The sequence below is a fragment of the Ambystoma mexicanum genome, chromosome 2q (assembly GCF_040938575.1).
Source record: "Ambystoma mexicanum isolate Mex_15411 chromosome 2q, UKY_AmexF1_1, whole genome shotgun sequence".
Classification (NCBI taxonomy): Eukaryota; Metazoa; Chordata; class Amphibia; order Caudata; family Ambystomatidae; genus Ambystoma; species Ambystoma mexicanum.
Window position 1 is genome coordinate 900,311,387 of NC_090924.1, and position 25,781 is coordinate 900,337,167.

Below are 25,781 nucleotides of genomic sequence, written 5' to 3' on the forward strand. Positions count from 1 at the left end.
GGCCAATCATGTGTGGAACTTCCCGCGCACCCCGTAGTACACCTACCCAGGCTAATCGCGTGTGGAACTTCCCACGCACCCCGAAGTACACGTACCCAGGCCAATCGCGTGTGGAACTTCCCGCACACCCAGGAACACGCGCACACGCTATTTTTCACACAGCGGGTGTCCGTGTTTGTCGGTGCCCCTTTGCACCTCATTTGTCCTAGAGGGCCACTGTATGGCCCATTCATCACGGCTGTATATGGGTGCTTTTTGTTAGCACACATTTTGGCGCACATTTTTTTCAGTCGCAGGGGCGCTACCGCCTGCTTTCTTGTGGCGTACTTGTTTGGCCCTGTGCGCGTCTTTGACCGTGCGCTGGTTTGCCCTATTCGATTCCATGAATACGGGTTGTAGGCGAGCGTGTGGGCGTTCCGTGCACTTGCCTCCTGTACTTCCCCCGTGACGCCCATATTTTCACGCGTTGTTCCCCATTCCGAGTGTTTCCGAGAGTTACGCCCCGTGTTCCGCCTACTTTTGTGATGTGCGCCGCGCTATGTGCGATTTCGCAGTGGCCGTGGCGCACGCTGTTGGATGACCTGTGCGCCGGCATGCGCGGCGCACATTTTTAGCGCACATCCAATGTTTTTCTCGCGCACGGACTTCCATGAATCGATGTGCGCTGGTTTCCCTGCAATTTTCGCACTTGCACTGCGATTTTCGCACTTGCACTGCGATTCGCACGTTTTGGCACCTCTGCGCGGGAATTTTCGGCACACATTATTTCCATGAATCGACCCCTAATACTCTTGCATCAAATCAATAATGACAACTCGATAGTTTGGCAAAGGGAGTCCGTTTAATGACAAGTACAAAAAACAGGAGTTCATGAATATCAGCAATCACTGGGGGGTGGGGGTGATGGGAGACATGAGTGGGGGCCTGGTGGAGGCTGCCCCTGGTGGCTGGGGGTGATGGGAGACATGAGTGGGGGCCTGGTGGAGGCTGCCCCTGGTGGCTGGGGGGTGGGGGTGATTGGGGACATGAGTGGGGGCCTGGTGGAGGCTGCCCCTGAACTGCTGGGGGGTGGGGGTGGTGGTAGACATGGGGGGGGCTGGTGGAGGCTGCCCCTGCACTGCTGGCGGGTGGGGGTGGTGGTAGACATGGGTGGGGGCCTGGTGGAGGCTGCCCCTGGCGGCTGGGGGGTGGGGGTGGTGGTAGACATAAGTGGGGGCCTGGTGGAGGCTGCCCCTGCACTGCTGGGGGGTGGGGTGATGGGAGACATGAGTGGGGGCCTGGTGGAGGCTGCCCCTGGTGGCTAGGGGGTGGGGGTGATGGGAGACATGAGTGGGGGCCTGGTGGAGGCTGCCCCTGGTGGCTGGGGGGTGGGGGTGATTGGGCACATGAGTGGGGGCCTGGTGGAGGCTGCCCCTGAACTGCTGGGGGGTGGGGGTGGTGGTAGACATGGGGGGGGCCTGGTGGAGGCTGCCCCTGCACTACTGGGGGGTGGGGGTGGGGGTGGTGGTAGACATGGGTGGGGGCCTGGTGGAGGCTGCCCCTGGTGGCTGGGGGGTGGGGGTGGTGGTAGACATAAGTAGGGGCCTGGTGGAGGCTGCCCCTGCACTGCTGGGGGGTCGGGGTGATGGGAGACATGAGTGGGGGCCTGGTGGAGGCTTCCCTTGGTGGCTGGGGGGTGGGGGTGCAGGGGGACATGTGTGGGAGCCTGGTGGAGGCTGCCCCTGCACTGCTGGGGGGTGGGGGTGATGGGAGACATGAGTGGGGGCGTGGTGGAGGCTGCCCCTGGTGGCTGGGGGGTGGGGGTGCAGGGGGACATGTGTGGGAGCCTGGTGGAAGCTGCCCCTGCACTGCTGGGGGTGGGGGTGATGGTAGACATGAGTGGGGGCCTGGTGGAGGCTGCCCCTGGTGGCTGGGGGGTGGGGGTGATGGGAGACATGAGTGGGGGCCTGGTGGAGGCTGCCCCTGCACTGCTGGGGTGTGGGGGTGATGGGACACATGAGTGGGGGCCTGGTGGAGGCTGCCCCTGGTGGCTGGGGGGTGGGGGTGGTGGGAGACATGAGTGGGGGCCTGGTGGAGGCTGCCCCTGCACTGCAGGGGGGTGGTGGTAGACATGGGTGGGGCCCTGGTGGAGGCTGCCCCTGCACTGCGGGGGTGGGGGTGGTGGTAGACATGGGTGGGGGCCTGGTGGAGGCTGCCCCTGCACTGCTGGGGGGTGGGGGTGATGGTAGACATGAGTGGGGGCCTGGTGGAGGCTGCCCCTGCACTGCTGGGGGGTGGGGGTGATGGGAGACATGAGTGGGGGCCTGGTGGAGGCTGCCCCTGGTGGCTGGGGGGTGGGGGTGCAGGGTGACATGTGTGGGAGCCTGGTGGAGGCTGCCCCTGCACTGGGGGGGTGGGGGTGGTGGTAGACATGGGTGGGGGCCTGGTGGAGGCTGCCCCTGCACTGCTGGGGGGTTGGGGGTGGTGGTAGACATGGGTGGGGGCCTGGTGGAGGCTGCCCCTGGTGGCTGGGGGTGGGGGTGATGGGAGACATGAGTGGGGGCCTGGTGGAGGCTGCCCCTGGTGGCTGGGGGGTGGGGGTGCAGGGGGACATGTGTGGGAGCCTGGTGGAGGCTGCCCCTGCACTGCTGGGGGGTGGGGGTGATGGGAGACATGAGTGGGGGCCTGGTGGAGGCTGCCCCTGGTGGCTGGGGGGTGGGGGTGCAGGGGGACGTGTGGGAGCCTGGTGGAGGCTGCCACTGCACTGCTGGGGGGTGGGGGTGATGGGAGACATGAGTGGGGCGTGGTGGAGGCTGCCCCTGGTGGCTGGGGGGTGGGGGTGGTGGGAGACATGAGTGGGGCCCTGGTGGAGGCTGCCCCTGGTGGCTGGGGGGTGGGGGTGATAGGGGACTTGAGTGGGGGCCTGGTGGAGGCTGCCCCTGCACTGCTGGGGGGTGGGGGTGGTGGTAGACATGGGTGGCGGCCTGGTGGAGGCTGCCCCTGGTGGCTAGGGGGTGGGGGTGGTGGTAGACATGAGTGGGGGCCTGGTGGAGGCTGCCCCTGCACTGCTGGGGGGTGGGGGTGATGGCAGACATGAGTGGGGGCCTGGTGGAGGCTGCCCCTGGGGGGTGGGGGTGCAGGAGGACATGTGTGGGAGCCTGGTGGAGGCTGCCCCTGCACTGCTGGGGCGTGGGGGTGATGGGAGACATGAGTGGGGGCCTGGTGGAGGCTGCCCCTGCACTGCTGGGGGGTAGGGGTGGTGGGAGACATGAGTGGGGGCCTGGTGGAGGCTGCCCCTGGTGGCTGGGGGGTGGGGGTGATGGGAGACATGTGTTGGTGATCAGTAGTGCAAGGTGACATGTAGGTTGGCTGGTGGGCATGGCCATGGTGGATGGGTTGCCTGTGGGACATGAGCAGGGGTGCAGGGTAGTACCCTGTGGTGTGGGCTGCCTGCAGGGGCCGTGGAGGGTGTGGAGGGAACACCTGGGAGGACCCACATGGCCAAATCACGTGTAGCATTCCCCGGCACCACCGAAATACACGTACCCTGCTGAAATCGCGTGTGAATCTTCCCGCGCACCTCGGAATACACGTACCCAGGCCAATCGCGTGTGGAACTTCACGCGCACCCCGAAGTACACGTACCCAGGCCAATCACGTGTGGAACTTCCCGCGCACCCCGTAGTACACCTACCCAGGCTAATCGCGTGTGGAACTTCCCACGCACCCCGAAGTACACGTACCCAGGCCAATCGCGTGTGGAACTTCCCGCGCACCCAGGAACACGCGCACACGCTATTTTTCACACAGCGGGTGTCCGTGTTTGTCGGTGCCCCTTTGCACCTCATTTGTCCTAGAGGGCCACTGTATGGCCCATTCATCACGGCTGTATATGGGTGCTTTTTGTTAGCACACATTTTGGCGCACTTTTTTTTCAGTCGCAGGGGCGCTACCGCCTGCTTTCTTGTGGCGTACTTGTTTGGCCCTGTGCGCGTCTTTGACCGTGCGCTGGTTTGCCCTATTCGATTCCTTAAATTATGAATACGGGTTGTAGGCGAGCGTGTGGGCGTTCCGTGCACTTGCCTCCTGTACTTCCCCCGTGACGCCCATATTTTCACGCGTTGTTCCCCATTCCGAGTGTTTCCGAGAGTTACGCCCCGTGTTCCGCCTACTTTTGTGATGTGTGCCACGCTATGTGCGATTTCGCAGTGGCCGTGGCGCACGCTGTTGGATGACCTGTGCGCCGCCATGCGCGGCGCACATTTTTAGCGCACATCCAATGTTTTTCTCGCGCACGGACTTCCATGAATCGATGTGCGCTGGTTTCCCTGCGATTTTCGCACTTGCACTGCGATTTTCGCACTTGCACTGCGATTCGCACGTTTTGGCACCTCTGCGCGGGAATTTTCGGCACACATTATTTCCATGAATCGACCCCTAATACTCTTGCATCAAATCAATAATGACAACTCGATAGTTTGGCAAAGGGAGTCCGTTTAATGACAAGTACAAAAAACAGGAGTTCATGAATATCAGCAATCACTGGGGGGTGGGGGTGATGGGAGACATGAGTGGGGGCCTGGTGGAGGCTGCCCCTGGTGGCTGGGGGGTGGGGGTGATGGGAGACATGAGTGGGGGCCTGGTGGAGGCTGCCCCTGGTGGCTGGGGGGTGGGGGTGATTGGGGACATGAGTGGGGGCCTGGTGGAGGCTGCCCCTGAACTGCTGGGGGGTGGGGGTGGTGGTAGACATGGGGGGGCTGGTGGAGGCTGCCCCTGCACTGCTGGCGGGTGGGGGTGGTGGTAGACATGGGTGGGGGCCTGGTGGAGGCTGCCCCTGGTGGCTGGGGGGTGGGGGTGGTGGTAGACATAAGTGGGGGCCTGGTGGAGGCTGCCCCTGCACTGCTGGGGGGTGGGGGTGATGGGAGACATGAGTGGGGGCCTGGTGGAGGCTGCCCCTGGTGGCTGGGGGGTGGGGGTGATGGGAGACATGAGTGGGGGCCTGGTGGAGGCTGCCCCTGGTGGCTGGGGGGTGGGGGTGATTGGGGACATGAGTGGGGGCCTGGTGGAGGCTGCCCCTGAACTGCTGGGGGGTGGCGGTGGTGGTAGACATGGGGGGGGGCCTAGTGGAGGCTGCCCCTGCACTACTGGGGGGTGGGGGTGGGGGTGGTGGTAGATATGGGTGGGGGCCTGGTGGAGGCTGCCCCTGGTGGCTGGGGGGTGGGGGTGGTGGTAGACATAAGTAGGGGCCTGGTGGAGGCTGCCCCTGCACTGCTGGGGGGACGGGGTGATGGGAGACATGAGTGGGGGCCTGGTGGAGGCTTCCCCTGGTGGCTGGGGGGTGGGGGTGCAGGGGGACATGTGTGGGAGCCTGGTGGAGGCTGCCCCTGCACTGCTGGGGGGTGGGGGTGATGGGAGACATGAGTGCGGGCGTGGTGGAGGCTGCCCCTGGTGGCTGGGGGGTGGGGGTGCAGGGGGACATGTGTGGGAGCCTGGTGGAGGCTGCCCCTGCACTGCTGGGGGTGGGGGTGATGGGAGACATGAGTGCGGGCCTGGTGGAGGCTGCCCCTGCACTGCTGGGGTGTAGGGGTGATGGGACACATGAGTGGGGGCCTGGTGGAGGCTGCCCCTGGTGGCTGGGGGGTGGGGGTGGTGGGAGACATGAGTGGGGGCCTGGTGGAGGCTGCCCCTGCACTGCAGGGGGGTGGTGGTAGACATGGGTGGGGGCCTGGTGGAGGCTGCCCCTGCACTGCGGGGGTGGGGGTGGTGGTAGACATGGGTGGGGGCCTGGTGGAGGCTGCCCCTGCACTGCTGGGGGGTGGGGGTGGTGGTAGACATGAGTGGGGGCCTGATGGAGGCTGCCCCTGCACTGCTGGGGGGTGGGGGTGATGGGAGACATGAGTGGGGGCCTGGTGGAGGCTGCCCCTGGTGGCTGGGGGGTGGGGGTGCAGGGTGACATGTGTGGGAGCCTGGTGGAGGCTGCCCCTGCACTGGGGGATGGGGGTGGTGGTAGACATGGGTGGGGGCCTGGTGGAGGCTGCCCCTGCACTGCTGGGGGGTGGGGGTGGTGGTAGACATGGGTGGGGGCCTGGTGGAGGCTGCCCCTGGTGGCTGGGGGTGGGGGTGATGGGAGACATGAGTGGGGGCCTGGTGGAGGCTGCCCCTGGTGGCTGGGGGGTGGGGGTGCAGGGGGACATGTGTGGGAGCCTGGTGGAGGCTGCCCCTGCACTGCTGGGGGGTGGGGGTGATGGGAGACATGAGTGGGGGCCTGGTGGAGGCTGCCCCTGGTGGCTGGGGGTGGGGGTGCAGGGGGACATGTGTGGGAGCCTGGTGGAGGCTGCCACTGCACTGCTGGGGGGTGGGGGTGATGGGAGACATGAGTGGGGGCGTGGTGGAGGCTGCCCCTAGTGGCTGGGGGGTGGGGGTGGTGGGAGACATGAGTGGGGCCCTGGTGGAGGCTGCCCCTGGTGGCTGGGGGGTGGGGGTGATAGGGGACATAAGTGGGGGCCTGGTGGAGGCTGCCCCTGCACTGCTGGGGGGTGGGGGTGATGGGAGACATGAGTGGGGGCCTGGTGGAGGCTGCCCCTGGTGGCTGGGGGGTGGGGGTGATGGGAGACATGAGTGGGGGCCTGGTGGAGGCTGCCCCTGGTGGCTGGGGGGTGGGGGTGATTGGGGACATGAGTGGGGGCCTGGTGGAGGCTGCCCCTGAACTGCTGGGGGGTGGGGGTGGTGGTAGACATGGGGGGGGGCCTGGTGGAGGCTGCCCCTGCACTACTGGGGGGTGGGGGTAGACATGGGTGGGGGCCTGGTGGAGGCTGCCCCTGGTGGCTGGGGGGTGGGGGTGGTGGTAGACATAAGTAGGGGCTGGTGGAGGCTGCCCCTGCACTGCTGGGGGGTCGGGGTGATGGGAGACATGAGTGGGGGCCTGGTGGAGGCTTCCCCTGGTGGCTGGGGGGTGGGGGTGCAGGGGGACATGTGTGGGAGCCTGGTGGAGGCTGCCCCTGCACTGCTGGGGGGTGGGGGTGATGGGAGACATGAGTGGGGGCGTGGTGGAGCCTGCCCCTGGTGGCTGGGGGGTGGGGGTGCAGGGGGACATGTGTGGGAGCCTGGTGGAGGCTGCCCCTGCACTGCTGGGGGTGGGGGTGATGGTAGACATGAGTGGGGGCCTGGTGGAGGCTGCCCCTGGTGGCTGGGGGGTGGGGGTGATGGGAGAAATGAGTGGGGGCCTGGTGGAGGCTGCCCCTGCACTGCTGGGGTGTGGGGGTGATGGGACACGAGTGGGGGCCTGGTGGAGGCTGCCCCTGGTGGCTGGGGGGTGGGGGTGGTGGGAGACATGAGTGGGGGCCTGGTGGAGGCTGCCCCTGCACTGCAGGGCGGTGGTGGTAGACATGGGTGGGGGCCTGGTGGAGGCTGCCCCTGCACTGCGGGGGTGGGGGTGGTGGTAGACATGGGTGGGGGCCTGGTGGAGGCTGCCCCTGCACTGCTGGGGGGTGGGGGTGATGGGAGACATGAGTGGGGGCCTGGTGGAGGCTGCCCCTGGTGGCTGGGGGGTGGGGGTGCAGGGTGACATGTGTGGGAGCCTGGTGGAGGCTGCCCCTGCACTGGGGGGGTGGGGGTGGTGATAGACATGGGTGGGGGCCTGGTGGAGGCTGCCCCTGCACTGCTGGGGGGTGGGGGTGGTGGTAGACATGGGTGGGGGCCTGGTGGAGGCTGCCCCTGGTGGCTGGGGGTGGGGGTGATGGGAGACATGAGTGGGGGCCTGGTGGAGGCTGCCCCTGGTGGCTGGGGGGTGGGGGTGCAGGGGGACATGTGTGGGAGCCTGGTGGAGGCTGCCCCTGCACTGCTGGGGGGTGGGTTGATGGGAGACATGCGTGGGGGCCTGGTGGAGGCTGCCCCTGGTGGCTGGGGGGTGGGGGTGCAGGGGGACATGTGTGGGAGCCTGGTGGAGGTTGCCACTGCACTGCTGGGGGGTGGGGGTGATGGGAGACATGAGTGGGGGCGTGGTGGAGGCTGCCCCTGGTGGCTGGGGGGTGGGGGTGGTGGGAGACATGAGTGGGGCCCTGGTGGAGGCTGCCCCTGGTGGCTGGGGGGTGGGGGTGATAGGGGACATGAGTGGGTGCCTGGTGGAGGCTGCCCCTGCACTGCTGGGGGGTGGGGGTGGTGGTAGACATGGGTGGCGGCCTGGTGGAGGCTGCCCCTGGTGGCTAGGGGGTGGGGGTGGTGGTAGACATGAGTGGGGGCCTGGTGGAGGCTGCCCCTGCATTGCTGGGGGGTGGGGGTGATGGCAGACATGAGTGGGGGCCTGGTGGAGGCTGCCCCTGGGGGGTGGGGGTGCAGGAGGACATGTGTGGGAGCCTGGTGGAGGCTGCCCCTGCACTGCAGGGGCGTGGGGGTGATGGGAGACATGAGTGGGGGCCTGGTGGAGGCTGCCCCTGCACTGCTGGGGGGTAGGGATGGTGGGAGACATGAGTGGGGTCCTGGTGGAGGCTGCCCCTGGTGGCTGGGGGGTGGGGGTGATTGGGGACATGAGTGGGGGCCTGGTGGAGGCTGCCCCTGAACTGCTGGGGGGTGGGGGTGGTGGTAGACATGGGGGGGGGCCTAGTGGAGGCTGCCCCTGCACTACTGGGGGGTGGGGGTGGGGGTGGTGGTAGACATGGGTGGGGGCCTGGTGGAGGCTGCCCCTGGTGGCTGGGGGGTGGGGGTGGTGGTAGACATAAGTAGGGGCCTGGTGGAGGCTGCCCCTGCACTGCTGGGGGGACGGGGTGATGGGAGACATGAGTGGGGGCCTGGTGGAGGCTTCCCCTGGTGGCTGGGGGGTGGGGGTGCAGGGGGACATGTGTGGGAGCCTGGTGGAGGCTGCCCCTGCACTGCTGGGGGGTGGGGGTGATGGGAGACATGAGTGGGGGCGTGGTGGAGGCTGCCCCTGGTGGCTGGGGGGTGGGGGTGCAGGGGGACATGTGTGGGAGCCTGGTGGAGGCTGCCCCTGCACTGCTGGGGGTGGGGGTGATGGGAGACATGAGTGCGGGCCTGGTGGAGGCTGCCCCTGCACTGCTGGGGTGTAGGGGTGATGGGACACATGAGTGGGGGCCTGGTGGAGGCTGCCCCTGGTGGCTGGGGGGTGGGGGTGGTGGGAGACATGAGTGGGGGCCTGGTGGAGGCTGCCCCTGCACTGCAGGGGGGTGGTGGTAGACATGGGTGGGGGCCTGGTGGAGGCTGCCCCTGCACTGCGGGGGTGGGGGTGGTGGTAGACATGGGTGGGGGCCTGGTGGAGGCTGCCCCTGCACTGCTGGGGGGTGGGGGTGGTGGTAGACATGAGTGGGGGCCTGATGGAGGCTGCCCCTGCACTGCTGGGGGGTGGGGGTGATGGGAGACATGAGTGGGGGCCTGGTGGAGGCTGCCCCTGGTGGCTGGGGGGTGGGGGTGCAGGGTCACATGTGTGGGAGCCTGGTGGAGGCTGCCCCTGCACTGGGGGATGGGGGTGGTGGTAGACATGGGTGGGGGCCTGGTGGAGGCTGCCCCTGCACTGCTGGGGGGTGGGGGTGGTGGTAGACATGGGTGGGGGCCTGGTGGAGGCTGCCCCTGGTGGCTGGGGGTGGGGGTGATGGGAGACATGAGTGGGGGCCTGGTGGAGGCTGCCCCTGGTGGCTGGGGGGTGGGGGTGCAGGGGGACATGTGTGGGAGCCTGGTGGAGGCTGCCCCTGCACTGCTGGGGGGTGGGGGTGATGGGAGACATGAGTGGGGGCCTGGTGGAGGCTGCCCCTGGTGGCTGGGGGTGGGGGTGCAGGGGGACATGTGTGGGAGCCTGGTGGAGGCTGCCACTGCACTGCTGGGGGGTGGGGGTGATGGGAGACATGAGTGGGGGCGTGGTGGAGGCTGCCCCTAGTGGCTGGGGGGTGGGGGTGGTGGGAGACATGAGTGGGGCCCTGGTGGAGGCTGCCCCTGGTGGCTGGGGGGTGGGGGTGATAGGGGACATAAGTGGGGGCCAGGTGGAGGCTGCCCCTGCACTGCTGGGGGGTGGGGGTGATGGGAGACATGAGTGGGGGCCTGGTGGAGGCTGCCCCTGGTGGCTGGGGGGTGGGGGTGATGGGAGACATGAGTGGGGGCCTGGTGGAGGCTGCCCCTGGTGGCTGGGGGGTGGGGGTGATTGGGGACATGAGTGGGGGCCTGGTGGAGGCTGCCCCTGAACTGCTGGGGGGTGGGGGTGGTGGTAGACATGGGGGGGGGCCTGGTGGAGGCTGCCCCTGCACTACTGGGGGGTGGGGGTGGGGGTAGACATGGGTGGGGGCCTGGTGGAGGCTGCCCCTGGTGGCTGGGGGGTGGGGGTGGTGGTAGACATAAGTAGGGGCTGGTGGAGGCTGCCCCTGCACTGCTGGGGGGTCGGGGTGATGGGAGACATGAGTGGGGGCCTGGTGGAGGCTTCCCCTGGTGGCTGGGGGGTGGGGGTGCAGGGGGACATGTGTGGGAGCCTGGTGGAGGCTGCCCCTGCACTGCTGGGGGGTGGGGGTGATGGGAGACATGAGTGGGGGCGTGGTGGAGCCTGCCCCTGGTGGCTGGGGGGTGGGGGTGCAGGGGGACATGTGTGGGAGCCTGGTGGAGGCTGCCCCTGCACTGCTGGGGGTGGGGGTGATGGTAGACATGAGTGGGGGCCTGGTGGAGGCTGCCCCTGGTGGCTGGGGGGTGGGGGTGATGGGAGAAATGAGTGGGGGCCTGGTGGAGGCTGCCCCTGCACTGCTGGGGTGTGGGGGTGATGGGACACGAGTGGGGGCCTGGTGGAGGCTGCCCCTGGTGGCTGGGGGGTGGGGGTGGTGGGAGACATGAGTGGGGGCCTGGTGGAGGCTGCCCCTGCACTGCAGGGGGGTGGTGGTAGACATGGGTGGGGGCCTGGTGGAGGCTGCCCCTGCACTGCGGGGGTGGGGGTGGTGGTAGACATTGCTGGGGGCCTGGTGGAGGCTGCCCCTGCACTGCTGGGGGGTGGGGGTGATGGGAGACATGAGTGGGGGCCTGGTGGAGGCTGCCCCTGGTGGCTGGGGGGTGGGGGTGCAGGGTGACATGTGTGGGAGCCTGGTGGAGGCTGCCCCTGCACTGGGGGGGTGGGGGTGGTGGTAGACATGGGTGGGGGCCTGGTGGAGGCTGCCCCTGCACTGCTGGGGGGTGGGGGTGGTGGTAGACATGGGTGGGGGCCTGGTGGAGGCTGCCCCTGGTGGCTGGGGGTGGGGGTGATGGGAGACATGAGTGGGGGCCTGGTGGAGGCTGCCCCTGGTGGCTGGGGGGTGGGGGTGCAGGGGGACATGTGTGGGAGCCTGGTGGAGGCTGCCCCTGCACTGCTGGGGGGTGGGGTGATGGGAGACATGCGTGGGGGCCTGGTGGAGGCTGCCCCTGGTGGCTGGGGGGTGGGGGTGCAGGGGGACATGTGTGGGAGCCTGGTGGAGGTTGCCACTGCACTGCTGGGGGGTGGGGGTGATGGGAGACATGAGTGGGGGCGTGGTGGAGGCTGCCCCTGGTGGCTGGGGGGTGGGGGTGGTGGGAGACATGAGTGGGGCCCTGGTGGAGGCTGCCCCTGGTGGCTGGGGGGTGGGGGTGATAGGGGACATGAGTGGGGGCCTGGTGGAGGCTGCCCCTGCACTGCTGGGGGGTGGGGGTGGTGGTAGACATGGGTGGCGGCCTGGTGGAGGCTGCCCCTGGTGGCTAGGGGGTGGGGGTGGTGGTAGACATGAGTGGGGGCCTGGTGGAGGCTGCCCCTGCACTGCTGGGGGGTGGGGGTGATGGCAGACATGAGTGGGGGCCTGGTGGAGGCTGCCCCTGGGGGGTGGGGGTGCAGGAGGACATGTGTGGGAGCCTGGTGGAGGCTGCCCCTGCACTGCAGGGGCGTGGGGGTGATGGGAGACATGAGTGGGGGCCTGGTGGAGGCTGCCCCTGCACTGCTGGGGGGTAGGGATGGTGGGAGACATGAGTGGGGTCCTGGTGGAGGCTGCCCCTGGTGGCTGGGGGGTGGGGGTGATGGGAGACATGTGTTGGTGATCAGTAGTGCAAGGTGACATGTAGGTTGGCTGGTGGGCATGGCCATGGTGGATGGGTGCCTGTGGGACATGAGCAGGGGTGCAGGGTAGTACCCTGTGGTGTGGGCTGCCTGCAGGGGCCGTGGAGGGTGTAGAGGGAACACCTGGGAGGACCCACATGGCCAAATCACATGTAGCATACCCCGGCACCACCGAAATACACGTACCCTGCTGAAATCGCGTGTGAATCTTCCCGCGCACCTCGGAATACACGTACCCAGGCCAATCGCGTGTGGAACTTCACGCGCACCCCGAAGTACACGTACCCAGGCCAATCACGTGTGGAACTTCCCGCGCACCCCGTAGTACACCTACCCAGGCTAATCGCGTGTGGAACTTCCCACGCACCCCGAAGTACACGTACCCAGGCCAATCGCGTGTGGAACTTCCCGCGCACCCAGGAACACGCGCACACGCTATTTTTCACACAGCGGGTGTCCGTGTTTGTCGGTGCCCCTTTGCACCTCATTTGTCCTAGAGGGCCACTGTATGGCCCATTCATCACGGCTGTATATGGGTGCTTTTTGTTAGCACACATTTTGGCGCACATTTTTTTCAGTCGCAGGGGCGCTACCGCCTGCTTTCTTGTGGCGTACTTGTTTGGCCCTGTGCACGTCTTTGACCGTGCGCTGGTTTGCCCTATTCGATTCCATGAATACGGGTTGTAGGCGAGTGTGTGGGCGTTCCGTGCACTTGCCTCCTGTACTTCCCCCGTGACGCCCATATTTTCACGCGTTGTTCCCCATTCCGAGTGTTTCCGAGAGTTACGCCCCGTGTTCCGCCTACTTTTGTGATGTGTGCCACGCTATGTGCGATTTCGCAGTGGCCGTGGCGCACGCTGTTGGATGACCTGTGCGCCGGCATGCGCGGCGCACATTTTTAGCGCACATCCAATGTTTTTCTCGCGCACGGACTTCCATGAATCGATGTGCGCTGGTTTCCCTGCGATTTTCGCACTTGCACTGCGATTTTCGCACTTGCACTGCGATTCGCACGTTTTGGCACCTCTGCGCGGGAATTTTCGGCACACATTATTTCCATGAATCGACCCCTAATACTCTTGCATCAAATCAATAATGACAATTCGATAGTTTGGCAAAGGGAGTCCGTTTAATGACAAGTACAAAAAACAGGAATTCATGAATATCAGCAATCACTGGGGGGTGGGGGTGATGGGAGACATGAGTGGGGGCCTGGTGGAGGCTGCCCCTGGTGGCTGGGGGGTGGGGGTGATGGGAGACATGAGTGGGGGCCTGGTGGAGGCTGCCCCTGGTGGCTGGGGGGTGGGGGTGATTGGGGACATGAGTGGGGGCCTGGTGGAGGCTGCCCCTGAACTGCTGGGGGGTGGGGGTGGTGGTAGACATGGGGGGGGCTGGTGGAGGCTGCCCCTGCACTGCTGGCGGGTGGGGGTGGTGGTAGACATGGGTGGGGGCCTGGTGGAGGCTGCCCCTGGTGGCTGGGGGGTGGGGGTGGTGGTAGACATAAGTGGGGGCCTGGTGGAGGCTGCCCCTGCACTGCTGGGGGGTGGGGGTGATGGGAGACATGAGTGGGGGCCTGGTGGAGGCTGCCCCTGGTGGCTGGGGGGTGGGGGTGATGGGAGACATGAGTGGGGGCCTGGTGGAGGCTGCCCCTGGTGGCTGGGGGGTGGGGGTGATTGGGGACATGAGTGGGGGCCTGGTGGAGGCTGCCCCTGAACTGCTGGGGGGTGGGGGTGGTGGTAGACATGGGGGGGGCTGGTGGAGGCTGCCCCGGCACTACTGGGGGGTGGGGGTGGGGGTGGTGGTAGACATGGGTGGGGGCCTGGTGGAGGCTGCCCCTGGTGGCTGGGGGGTGGGGGTGGTGGTAGACATAAGTAGGGGCCTGGTGGAGGCTGCCCCTGCACTGCTGGGGGGTCGGGGTGATGGGAGACATGAGTGGGGGCCTGGTGGAGGCTTCCCCTGGTGGCTGGGGGGTGGGGGTGCAGGGGGACATGTGTGGGAGCCTGGTGGAGGCTGCCCCTGCACTGCTGGGGGGTGGGGGTGATGGGAGACATGAGTGGGGGCGTGGTGGAGGCTGCCCCTGGTGGCTGGGGGGTGGGGGTGCAGGGGGACATGTGTGGGAGCCTGGTGGAGGCTGCCCCTGCACTGCTGGGGGTGGGGGTGATGGTAGACATGAGTGCGGGCCTGGTGGAGGCTGCCCCTGGTGGCTGGGGGGTGGGGGTGATGGGAGACATCAGTGGGGGCCTGGTGGAGGCTGCCCCTGCACTGCTGTGGTGTGGGGGTGATGGGACACATGAGTGGGGGCCTGGTGGAGGCTGCTCCTGGTGGCTGGGGGGTAGGGGTGGTGGGAGACATGAGTGGGGGCCTGGTGGAGGCTGCCCCTGCACTGCAGGGGGGTGGTGGTAGACATGGGTGGGGGCCTGGTGGAGGCTGCCCCTGCACTGCGAGGGTGGGGGTGGTGGTAGACATGGGTGGGGGCCTGGTGGAGGCTGCCCCTGCACTGCTGGGGGGTGGGGGTGGTGGTAGACATGAGTGGGGGCCTGGTGTAGGCTGCCCCTGCACTGCTGGGGGGTGGGGGTGATGGGAGACATGAGTGGGGGCCTGGTGGAGGCTGCCCCTGGTGGCTGGGGGGTGGGGGTGCAGGGTGACATGTGTGGGAGCCTGGTGGAGGCTGCCCCTGCACTGGGGGGGTGGGGGTGGTGGTAGACATGGGTGGGGGCCTGGTGGAAGCTGCCCCTGCACTGCTGGGGGGTGGGGGTGGTGGTAGACATGGGTGGGGGCCTGGTGGAGGCTGCCCCTGGTGGCTGGGGGTGGGGGTGATGGGAGACATGAGTGGGGGCCTGGTGGAGGCTGCCCCTGGTGGCTGGGGGGTGGGGGTGCAGGGGGACATGTGTGGGAGCCTGGTGGAGGCTGCCCCTGCACTGCTGGGGGTGATGGGAGACATGAGTGGGGGCCTGGTGGAGGCTGCCCCTGGTGGCTGGGGGGTGGGGGTGCAGGGGGACATGTGTGGGAGCCTGGTGGAGGCTGCCACTGCACTGCTGGGGGGTGGGGGTGATGGGAGACATGAGTGGGGGCGTGGTGGAGGCTGCCCCTGGTGGCTGGGGGGTGGGGGTGGTGGGAGACATGAGTGGGGCCCTGGTGGAGGCTGCCCCTGGTGGCTGGGGGTGATAGGGGACATGAGTGGGGGCCTGTTGGAGGCTGCCCCTGCACTGCTGGGGGGTGGGGGTGGTGGTAGACATGGGTTGGGTCCTGGTGGAGGCTGCCCCTGCACTGCTGGAGGGTGGGGTGATGGGAGACATGAGTGGGGGCCTGGTGGAGGCTGCCCCTGGTGGCTGGGGGGGGTGGGGGTGATGGGAGACATGAGCGGGGCCTGGTGGAGGCTGCCCCTGGTGGCTGGGGGTTGGGGGTGATTGGGGACATGAGTGGGGGCTTGGTGGAGGCTGCCCCTGAACTGCTGGGGGGTGGGGGTGGTGGTAGACATGGGGGGGCTGGTGGAGGCTGCCCCTGCACTGCTGGGGGGTGGGGGTGGTGGTAGACAGGGGTGGGGGCCTGGTGGAGGCTGCCCCTGGTGGCTGGGGGGTGGGGGTGGTGGTAGACATAAGTGGGGGCCTGGTGGAGGCTGCCCCTGCACTGCTGGGGGGTGGGGGTGATGGGAGACATGAGTGGGGGCCTGGTGCAGGCTTCCCCTGGTGGCTGGGGGGTGGGGTGCAGGGGGACATGTGTGGGAGCCTGGTGGAGGCTGCCCCTGCACTGCTGGGGGGTGGGGGTGATGGGAGACATGAGTGGGGGCCTGGTGGAGGCTGCCCCTGGTGGCTGGGGGGTGGGGGTGCAGGGGGACATGTGTGGGAGCCTGGTGGAGGCTGCCCCTGCACTGCTGGGGGGTGGGGGTGATGGTAGACATGGGTGGGGGCCTGGTGGAGGCTGCCCCTGGTGGCTGGGGGTGGGGGTGATGGGAGACATGAGTGAGGGCCTGGTGGAGGCTGCCCCTGGTGGCTGGGGGGTGGGGGTGCAGGGGGACATGTGTGGGAGCCTGTTGGAGGCTGCCCCTGCACTGCTGGGGGGTGGGGGTGATGGGAGACATGAGTGGGGGCCTGGTGGAGGCTGCCCCTGGTGGCTGGGGGGTGGGGGTGCAGGGGGACATGTGTGGGAGCCTGGTGGAGGCTGCCACTGCACTGCTGGGGGGTGGGGGTGATGGGAGACATGAGTGGGGGCGTGGTGGAGGCTGCCCCTGGTGGCTGGGGGGTGGGGGTGGTGGGAGACATGAGTGGGGCCCTGGTGGAGGCTGCCCCTGGTGGCTGGGGGGTGGGGGTGATAGGGGACATGAGTGGGGGCCTGGTGGAGGCTGCCCCTGCACTGCTGGGGGGTGGGGGTGGTGGTAGACATGGGTTGGGTCCTGGTGGATGCTGCCCCTGCACTGCTGGGGGGTGGGGTGATGGGAGACATGAGTGGGGGCCTGGTGGAGGCTGCCCCTGGTGGCTGGGGGGGTGGGGGTGATGGGAGACATGAGTGGGGCCTGGTGGAGGCTGCCCCTGGTGGCTGGGGGTTGGGGGTGATTGGGGACATGAGTGGGGGCTTGGTGGAGGCTGCCCCTGAACTGCTGGGGGGTGGGGGTGGTGGTAGACATGGGGGGCTGGTGGAGGCTGCCCCTGCACTGCTGGGGGGTGGGGGTGGTGGTAGACAGGGGTGGGGGCCTGGTGGAGGCTGCCCCTGGTGGCTGGGGGGTGGGGGTGGTGGTAGACATAAGTGGGGGCCTGGTGGAGGCTGCCCCTGCACTGCTGGGGGGTGGGGGTGATGGGAGACATGAGTGGGGGCCTGGTGGAGGCTTCCCCTGGTGGCTGGGGGGTGGGGTGCAGGGGGACATGTGTGGGAGCCTGGTGGAGGCTGCCCCTGCACTGCTGGGGGGTGGGGGTGATGGGAGACATGAGTGGGGGCCTGGTGGAGGCTGCCCCTGGTGGCTGGGGGGTGGGGGTGCAGGGGGACATGTGTGGGAGCCTGGTGGAGGCTGCCCCTGCACTGCTGGGGGGGTGGGGGTGATGGTAGACATGGGTGGGGGCCTAGTGGAGGCTGCCCCTGGTGGCTGGGGGTGGGGGTGATGGGAGACATGAGTGGGGGCCTGGTGGAGGCTGCCCCTGGTGGCTGGGGGGTGGGGGTGTAGGGGGACATGTGTGGGAGCCTGGTGGAGGCTGCCCCTGCACTGCTGGGGGGTGGGGGTGATGGGAGACATGAGTTGGGGCCTGGTGGAGGCTGCCCCTGGTGGCTGGGGGGTGGGGGTGCAGGGGGACATGTGTGGGAGCCTGGTGGAGGCTGCCCCTGCACTGCTGGGGGGTGGGGGTGATGGGAGACATGAGTGGGGGCGTGGTGGAGGCTGCCCCTGGTGGCTGGCGGGTGGGGGTGGTGGGAGACATGAGTGGGGGCCTGGTGGAGGCTGCCCCTGGTGGCTGGGGGGGTGGGGGTGATAGGGGACATGAGTGGGGGCCTGGTGGAGGCTGCCCCTGCACTGCTGGAGGGTGGGGGTGGTGGTAGACATGGGTTGGGTCCTGGTGGAGGCTGCCCCTGCACTGCTGGGGGGTGGGGGTGGTGGTAGACATGGGTGGGGGCCTGGTGGAGGCTGCCCCTGGTGGCTGGGGGGTGGGGGTGCAGGGGGACATGTGTGGGAGCCTGGTGGAGGCTGCCCCTGCACTGCTGGGGGGTGGGGTGATGGGAGACATGAGTGGGGGCCTGGTGGAGGCTGCCCCTGGTGGCTGGGGGGGTGGGGGTGATGGGAGACATGAGTGGGGCCTGGTGGAGGCTGCCCCTGGTGGCTGGGGGGTGGGGGTGATTGGGGAAATGAGTGGGGGCCTGGTGGAGGCTGCCCCTGAACTGCTGGGGGGGTGGGGGTGGTGGTAGACATGGGGGGGCTGGTGGAGGCGGCCCCTGCACTGCTGGGGGGTGGGGGTGGTGGTAGACAGGGGTGGGGGCCTGATGGAGGCTGCCCCTGGTGGCTGGGGGGTGGGGGTGGTGGTAGACATAAGTGGGGGCCTGGTGGAGGCTGCCCCTGCACTGCTGCGGGGTGGGGGTGATGGGAGACATGAGTGGGGGCCTGGTGGAGGCTTCCCCTTGTGGCTGGGGGGTGGGGGTGCAGGGGGACATGTGTGGGAGCCTGGTGGAGGCTGCCCCTGCACTGCTGGGGGGTGGGGGTGATGGGAGACATGAGTGGGGGCCTGGTGGAGGCTGCCCCTGGTGGCTGGGGGGTGGGGGTGCAGGGGGACATGTGTGGGAGCCTGGTGGAGGCTGCCCCTGCACTGCTGGGGGGTGGGGGTGATGGTAGACATGGGTGGGGGCCTGGTGGAGGCTGCCCCTGGTGGCTGGGGGTGATGGGAGACATGAGTGGGGGCCTGGTGGAGGCTGCTCCTGCACTGCTGGGGTGTGGGGGTGATGGGAGACATGAGTGGGGGCCTGGTGGAGGCTGCCCCTGCACTGCAGGGGGGTGGGGGTAGTGGTAGACATGGGTGGGGGCCTGGTGGAGGCTGCCCCTGCACTGGGGGGGTGGGGGTGGTGGTAGACATGGGTGGGGGCCTGGTGGAGGCTGCCCCTGCACGGCTGGGGGGTGGGGGTGGTGGTAGACATGGGTGGGGGCCTGGTGGAGGCTGCCCCTGGTGGCTGGGGGGGTGGTAGACATGAGTGGGGGCCTGGTTGAGGCTGCCCCTGCACTGCTGGGGGGTGGGGGTGATGGGAGACATGAGTGGGGGCCTGGTGGAGGCTGCCACTGGTGGCTGGGGGGTGGGTGTGCAGGGGGGCATGTGTGGGAGCCTGGTGGAGGCTGCCCCTGCACTGCTGGGGGGTGGGGTGATGGGAGACATGAGTGGGGGCCTGGTGGAGGCTGCCCCTGGTGGCTGGGGGGTGGGGGTGCAGGGGGACATGTGTGTGAGCCTGGTGGAGGCTGCCCCTGCACTGCTGGGGTGTGGGGGTGATGGGAGACATGAGTGGGGGCCTGGTGGGGGCTGCCCCTGGTGGCTGGGGGGTGGGGGTGGTGGGAGACATGAGTGGGGGCCTGGTGGAGGCTGCCCCTGGTGGCTGGGGGTGGGGGTGATAGGGGACATGCGTGGGGGCCTGGTGGAGGCTGCCCCTGCACTGCTGGGGGGTGGGGTGGTGGTAGACATGGGTGGGGGCCTGGTGGAGGCTGCCCCTGCACTGCTGGGGGGTGGGGGTGGTGGTAGACATGGGTGGGGGCCTGGTGGAGGCTGCCCCTGGTTCCTGGGGGGTGGGGTGGTGGTAGACATGAGTGGGGGCCTGGTGGAGGCTGCCCCTGCACTGCTGGGGGGTGGGGGTGATGGGAGACATGAGTGGGGCCCTGGTGGAGGCTGCCCCTGGTGGCTGGGGGGTGGGGGTGCAGGGGGGCATGTGTGGGAGCCTGGTGGAGGCTGCCCTGCACTGCTGGGGGGTGGGGGTGATGGGAGACATGAGTGGGGGCCTGGTGGCGGCTGCCCCTGCACTGCTGGGGGTGGGGGTGGTGGGAGACATGAGTGGGGGCCTGGTGGAGGCTGCCCCTGGTGGCTGGGGGGTGGGGGTGATGGGAGACATGTGTTGGTGATCAGTAGTGCAAGGTGACATGTGGGTTGGCTGGTGGGCATGGCCATGGTGGATGGGTTGCCTGTGGGACATGTGGGGCTGCCTGCAGGGGCCGTGGAGGGTGTAGAGGGAACACCTGGGAGGACCCACATGGCCAAATCACGTGTAGCATTCCCCGGCACCACCGAAATACACGTACCCTGCTGAAATTGCGTGTGAATCTTCCCGCGCATCTCGGAATACACGTACCCAGGCCAATCGCGTGTGGAACTTCAAGCGCACCCCGAAGTACACGTACCGAGGCCAATCACGTGTGGAACTTCCCGCGCACCCCGTAGTACACCTACCCAGGCCAATCGCATGTGGTACTTCCCGCGCACCCCGTAGTACACGTACCCAGGCTAATCGCGTGTGGAACTTCCCGCGCACCCCAAAGTACACGTACCCAGGCCAATCGCGTGTGGAACTTCCCGCGCACCCAGAAACACGCGCACACACTATTTTTTCACACAGCGGGTGTCCGTGTTTGTCGGTGCCCCTTTGCACCTCATTTGTCCTAGAGGGCCACTGTATGGCCCATTCATCACGGCTGTATATGGGTGCTTTTTGTTAGCGCACATTTTGGCGCACATTTTTTTCAGTCGCAGGGGCACTACCGCCTGCTTTCTTGTGGCGTACTTCTTTGGCCCTGTGCGCGTCTTTGACCGTGCACTGGTTTGCCCTATTCGATTCCATGAATACGGGTTGTAGGCGAGCGTGTGGGTGTTCCGCGCACTTGCCTCCTGTACTTCCCCCGTGACGCAAATATTTTCACGCGTTGTTCCCCATTCCGAGTGTTACGCCCCGTGTTCCGCCTACTTTTGTGATGTGCGCTGCGCTATGTGAGATTTCGCAGTGGCCGTGGCGCACGCTGTTGGATGACCTGTGCGCCGGCGTGCGCGGCGCACATTTTTAGCGCACATCCAATGTTTTTCTCGCGCCTGTACTTCCATGAATCGATGTGCGCTGGTTTCCCTGCGATTTTCGCACTTGCACTGCGATTTTCGCACTTGCACTGCGATTCGCACGTTTTGGCACCTCTGCGCGGGAATTTTCGGCACACATTATTTCCATGAATCGACCCCTAATACTCTTGCATCAAATCAATAATGACAACTCGATAGTTTGGCAAAGGGAGTCCGTTTAATGACAAGTACAAAAAACAGGAGTTCATGAATATCAGCAATCACTGGGGGGTGGGGGTGATGGGAGACATGAGTGGGGGCCTGGTGGAGGCTGCCCCTGGTGGCTGGGGGGTGGGGGTGATGGGAGACATGAGTGGGGGCCTGGTGGAGGCTGCCCCTGGTGGCTGGGGGGTGGGGGTGATTGGGGACATGAGTGGGGGCCTGGTGGAGGCTGCCCCTGAACTGCTGGGGGGTGGGGGTGGTGGTAGACATGGGGGGGCTGGTGGAGGCTGCCCCTGCACTGCTGGGGGGTGGGGGTGGTGGTAGACATGGGTGGGGGCCTGGTGGAGGCTGCCCCCTGGTGGCTGGGGGGTGGGGGTGGTGGTAGACATAAGTGGGGGCCTGGTGGAGGCTGCCCCTGCACTGCTGGGGGGTGGGGGTGATGGGAGACATGAGTGGGGGTCTGGTGGAGGCTGCCCCTGGTGGCTGGGTGGTGGGGGTGCAGGGGGACATGTGTGGGAGCCTGGTGGAGGCTGCCCCTGCACTGCTGGGGGGTGGGGGCCATGGGAGACATGAGTGGGGGCCTGGTGGAGGCTGCCCCTGGTGGCTGGGGGGTGGGGGTGCAGGGGGACATGTGTGTGAGCCTGGTGGAGGCTGCCCCTGCACTGCTGGGGGGTGAGGGTGATTGGAGACATGAGTGGGGGCCTGGTGGAGGCTGCCCCTGGTGGCTGGGGGGTGGGGGTGATGGGAGACATGAGTGAGGGCCTGGTGGAGGCTGCCCCTGCACTGCTGGGGGGTGGGGGTGATGGGAGACATGAGTGGGGGCCTGGTGGAGGCTGCCCCTGGTGGCTGGGGGGTGGGGGTGATGGGGGACATGAGTGGGGGCCTGGTGGAGGCTGCCCCTGGTGGCTGGGGGGTGGGGGTGATAGGGGACATGAGTGGGGGCCTGGTGGAGGCTGCCCCTGCACTGCAGGGTGGTGGGGGTGGTGGTAGACATGGGTGGGGGCCTGGTGGAGGCTGTCCCTGCACTGCTGGGGCGTGGGGGTGGTGGTAGACATGGGTGGGGGCCTGGTGGAGGCTGTCCCTGGTGGCTGGGGGGTGGGGGTGGTGGTAGACATGAGTGGGGGCCTGGTGGAACCTGCCCCTGCACTGCTGGGGGGTGGGGGTGATGGGAGACATGTGTGGGGGCCTGGTGGAGGCTGCCCCTGGTGGCTGGGGGGTGGGGGTGCATGGGGACATGTGGGGGAGCCTGGTGGAGGCTGCCCCTGCACTGCTGGGGGGTGGGGTGATGGGAGACATGAGTGGGGGCCTGGTGGAGGCTGCCCCTGGTGGCTGGGGGGTGGGGGTGGTGGTAGACATGAGTGGGGGCCTGGTGGAGGCTGCCCCTGCACTGCTGGGCGGTGGGGGTGATAGGGGACATGAGTGGGGACCTGGTGGAGGCTGCCCCTGGTGGCTGGGGGTCGGGGGTGCAGGGAGACATGAGTTGGACATGAGTGGGGGCCTGGTGGAGGCTGCACCTGGTGGCTGGGGGGTGGGGGTGCAGGGGGACATGTGTGGGAGCCTGGTGGAGGCTGCCCCTGGACTGCTGGGGGGTGGGGGTGATGGGAGACATGAGTGGGGGCCTGGTGGAGGCTGCTCCTGGTGGCTGGGGGGTGGGGGTGGTGGTAGACATGAGTGGGGGCCTGGTGGAGGCTGCCCCTGCACTGCTGGGGTGTGGGGGTGATAGGGGACATGAGTGGGGGCCTGGTGGAGGCTGCCCCTGGTGGCTGGGGGGTGGGGGTCCAGGGGGACATGTGTGGGAGCCTGGAGGAGGCTGCCCCTGCACTGCTGGGGGGTGGGGGTGGTGGTAGACATGGGTGGGGGCCTGGTGGAGGCTGCCCCTGCACTGCTAGGGGGTGTGGGTGGTGGTAGACATGAGTGGGGGCCTGGTGGAGGCTGCCCCTGGTGGCTGGGGGGTGGGGGTGGTGGTAGACATGATTGGGGGCCTGGTGGAGGCTGCCCATGCACTGCTGGGCGGTGGGGGTGATAGGGGACATGAGTGGGGACCTGGTGGAGGCTGCCCCTGGTGGCTGGGGGTCGGGGGTGCAGGGAGACATGAGTTGGACATGAGTGGGGGCCTGGTGGAGGCTGCACCTGGTGGCTGGGGGGTGGGGGTGCAGGGGGACATGTGTGGGAGCCTGGTGGAGGCTGCCCCTGGTGGCTGGGGGGTGGGGGTGCATGGGGACATGTGTGGGAGCCTGGTGGAGGCTGCCCCTGCACTGCTGGGGGGTGGGGTGATGGGAGACATGAGTGGGGGCCTGGTGGAGGCTGCCCCTGGTGGCTGGGGGGTGGGGGTGGTGGTAGACATGAGTGGGGGCCTGGTGGAGGCTGCCCCTGCACTGCTGGGCGGTGGGGGTGATAGGGGACATGAGTGGGGACCTGGTGGAGGCTGCCCCTGGTGGCTGGGGGTCGGGGGTGCAGGGAGACATGAGTTGGACATGAGTGGGGGCCTGGTGGAGGCTGCACCTGGTGGCTGGGGGGTGGGGTGCAGGGGGACATGTGTGGGAGCCTGGTGGAGGCTGCCCCTGGACTGCTGGGGGGTGGGGGCGATGGGAGACATGAGTGGGGGCCTGGTGGAGGCTGCTCCTGGTGGCTGGGGGGTGGGGGTGGTGGTAGACATGAGTGGGGGCCTGGTGGAGGCTGCCCCTGCACTGCTGGGGTGTGGGGGTGATAGGGGACATGAGTGGGGGCCTGGTTGAGGCTGCCCCTGCACTGCTGGGGGGTGGGGGTGATGGGAGACATGAGTGGGGGCCTAGTGGAGGCTGCCCCTGGTGGCTGGGGGGTGGGGGTCCAGCGGGACATGTGTGGGAGCCTGGTGGAGACTGCCCCTGCACTGCTGGGGGGTGGGGGTGGTGGTACATGGGTGGGGGCCTGGTGGAGGCTGCCCCTGCACTGCTAGGGGGTGTGGGTGGTGGTAGACATGGGTGGGGGCCTGGTGGAGGCTGCCCCTGGTGGCTGGGGGGTGGGGGTGGTGGTAGACATGATTGGGGGCCTGGTGGAGGCTGCCCCTGCACTGCTGTGGGGTGGGGGTGATGGGAGACATGAGTGGGGGCCTGGTGGAGGCTGCCCCTGGTGGCAGGGGGTGCAGGGGGACATGTGTGGGAGCCTGGTGGAGGCTGCCCCTGCACTGCTGGGGGGTGGGGGTGATGGGAGACATGAGTGGGGGCCTGGTGGAGGCTGCCCCTGCACTGCTGGGGGGTGGGGGTGGTGGGAGACATGAGTGGGGGCCTGGTGGAGGCTGCCCCTGGTGGCTGGGGGTGGGGGTGATGGGAGACATGTGTTGGTGATCAGTAGTGCAAGGTGACATGTGGGTTGGCTGGTGGGCATGGCCATGGTGGATGGGTTGCCTCTGGGACATGAGCAGGGGTGCAGGGTAGTACCCTGTGGTGTGGGCTGCCTGCGGGGGCCGTGGAGGGTGTAGAGGGAACACCTGGGAGGACCCACATGGCCAAATCACGTGTAGCATTCCCCGGCACAACCGAAATACACGTACCCTGCTGAAATTGCGTGTGAATCTTCCTGCGCACTTCGGAATACACGTACCCAGGCCAATCGCGTGTGGAACTTCACGCGCACCCCGAAGTACACGTACCCAGGCCAATCATGTGTGGAACTTCCCGCGCACCCCATAGTACACCTACCCAGGCCAATCGCGTGTGGAACTTCCCGCGCACCCCGAAGTACACGTACCCAGGCCAATCGCATGTGGAACTTCCCGCACACCCAGGAACACGCGCACACGCTATTTTTCACACAGCGGGTGTCCGTGTTTGTCGGTGCCCCTTTGCACCTCATTTGTCCTAGAGGGCCACTGTATGGCCCATTCATCACGGCTATATATGGGTGCTTTTTGTTAGCGCACATTTTGGCGCACATTTTTTTCAGTCGCAGGGGCGCTACCGCCTGCTTTCTTGTGGCGTACTTGTTTGGCCCTGTGCGCGTCTTTGACCGTGCACTGGTTTGCCCTATTTTATTCCATGAATACGGGTTGTAGGCGAGCGTGTGGGCGTTCCGCGCACTTGCCTCCTGTACTTCCCCCGTGACGCCCATATTTTCATGCGTTGTTCCCCATTCCGAGTGTTACGCCCCATGTTCCGCTTACTTTTGTGATGTGCACCGCGCTATGTGCGATTTCGCAGTGGCCGTGGCGCACGCTGTTGGATGACCTGTGCGCCGGCGCGCACGGCGCACATTTTTAGCGCACATCCAATGTTTTTCTCGCGCACGGACTTCCGTGAATCGATGTGCGCTGGTTTCCCTGCGACGTTCGCACTTGCACTGCGATTTTCGCACTTTTACTGCGATTCGCACGTTTTGACACCTCTGCGCTGGAATTTTCGGCACACATTATTTCCATGAATCGACCCCTAATACTCTTGCATCAAATCAATAATGACAACTCGATAGTTTGGCAAAGGGAGTCCGTTTAATGACAAGTACAAAAAACGGGAGTTCATGAATATCAGCAATCGCTCGATCTTCCTTCTCTCAGTCTACTTAGCCGGATGGCAAAGGACTTGTGATATTGCTGGGGACCTAGAGTTATTTATGTCGAGGGCCAATGGGTGTATATATCAGCAATCACTCGATCTTCCTTCTCGCTTCAACTCCTATTAATTTCCGAAAAAACACATTATTTATACTAAAAACTATTCATCACTGATGTGTAATGCGTAAAATTCGGCATGCAGTTCTATTGGTTCTAGGAAGGTAACTTTAATATAGTTCAGTGATAAGGCAGTATAATCAACCTCATTACATTCACTGTTTTGTAGTGTGGGTCAGTAAGAGGTAGTGACTTAGAATGTGGTCCAATTGACCTCACATCTGTCTAGTCGACACGAAAATGGTGTTTCTGGCACTCAGTTGCTAGTGGTGTTCTGGTGCCGTCTTCAGGACACAAAAATTGTGTTTCTGGCACTCAGTTGCTAGTGGTGTTCTGGTGCCGTCTTTAGGACGAATCTAGTGGACTTGGGACTGTCACTTGATTGGGACATCTGCGCCATAGTTATTCGGTGTGA